General features: G+C 43.6%; 1 protein-coding gene across 1 annotated transcript in view; it reads right to left on the reverse strand.

The window, feature by feature from the left end:
- Nucleotides 1–376, reverse strand: part of UBR2 (ubiquitin protein ligase E3 component n-recognin 2) — a 76,663-nt gene that overhangs the window by 32,342 nt on the left and 43,945 nt on the right. The window lies entirely within an intron of this gene.

Consider the following 376-nt stretch of genomic DNA (forward strand, 5'->3'; position numbering starts at 1 on the left):
ACGTGCCCAGGTATGTGGGGGGGGGGGAGGGGGGGTGCACAGGTATATAGAAATTGCAGATCTGAATAACAGTATAATAAGCCAGAAGATTATACAACTTCAACAAGTATTCAATTCTGTAACCCAAATTTCAGACAGTCTGGAGGAAAAACATCCAGCAAACTTACCAACAATCATAATGATGAGATGCAACATTTCCTCGATGAGGGTGTTATTCTGCTGCACTATGTCCTGGAAGAAGAGAAGACACACACAGCTAGTCAGGTTAAAAGGAACATAGCCACAAACTGTGCTTAAAAACAAAGTATTGCCAGCCTATTCAGGGCAAAGGTAAACTGCCTACTAATAGCAAAGTATTCTCACACCCCCCCCCCCC

The sequence above is a fragment of the Nanorana parkeri genome, unplaced genomic scaffold (assembly GCF_000935625.1).
Source record: "Nanorana parkeri isolate BGI_ZX_2015 unplaced genomic scaffold, ASM93562v1 scaffold1, whole genome shotgun sequence".
Lineage (NCBI taxonomy): Eukaryota > Metazoa > Chordata > Amphibia > Anura > Dicroglossidae > Nanorana > Nanorana parkeri.